We start from the raw sequence: 1068 nt of genomic DNA, 5'->3' as shown, positions 1-1068 counted from the left end.
CAGCGTCTTTGGACGATGGCATCCCATGTATCGCTTCTGCCCAGTCTCTTCGCAAAGCTGGGATGTAGAAAGTTCCGCACAAGGGAGAGCCGAAGGCGAAACCGCGCGCCTCAGGAGCGCATGAGCTGCGCCGTGGGAGACTCACCTGGACCGCAAAGCAGTTGATCTGGCCAGCAGATCACCACCTTCTCCTATCATCTCCATCGCTTCAAAGCACGGGGCCCTGTGACGTTGAATGAGCGCTATACTCCTTGCCCTTCTGAGGCGCACGGTTTCGGTTTCGTCTTATTTGCGTGGCAAAATTGGGCGATGGATATTGCAACTTATGTGTTCGTTTCAGGATTTAAAAAAAACATTGCAGACTATCACGGAAGGTGCGATTTTCAGCGGCAGCTGTTAATGATTTTTCCTGACGCTGACGAAACGTTTGGCATTGCCGCTAAATGTCGCGACACTCTCCGTGACGGTCTGTAAATTTGTTTGTACAATGTTTATGATGTGTTTGCAGGAAGGTCATTAATTACTTGAAGGGAACTCAGAGACAAGGAAGAGACGTACACAGAACAACGTCTCTTCGTACGTCTTTTCCTTGTCTCAGAGTTCATGTTCATCATGGACAACCAGCTAACCTCCGTCTTATCTCCCCTTCAGGGTTAATAAAGCTGATTCCTTAAAGCTGTATTGACCTCCACCGTGCATGAGGGCATGATCGAGGCGCCGGATCTGCATAAACGGAATTCGCGGATAGATCGGATTCCTCGGTGTGCTGTCCTTTTAGTGTGTTCTCTGGTTCCCGAATGTAGTTTCCTCTCATTTCTACACTTCTGCAGCCCATCATGTTCAACTTTTAATTATCGTAATGGTACAAGCGTCGGGGAATCAAGATAATGCGAAAAACGTACATTTGGAGCGTCGGTGTCCCTGTGGCGTCGCACTGCTCACCCTGGTTTGTTTACTTATCGAGGCGCGGGTACAGTAGGGACGTCTAGAATGATTGCAAGGATTAGAAGAGATTTACAGAGTGGAAGGTTTTTACGATAGCGGTTTCGAAAATATGGTACGCCAACT

This window comes from Ornithodoros turicata, chromosome 1, assembly GCF_037126465.1.
Source record: "Ornithodoros turicata isolate Travis chromosome 1, ASM3712646v1, whole genome shotgun sequence".
Classification (NCBI taxonomy): Eukaryota; Metazoa; Arthropoda; class Arachnida; order Ixodida; family Argasidae; genus Ornithodoros; species Ornithodoros turicata.
Note: the sequence above shows the minus strand (reverse complement) of the source record.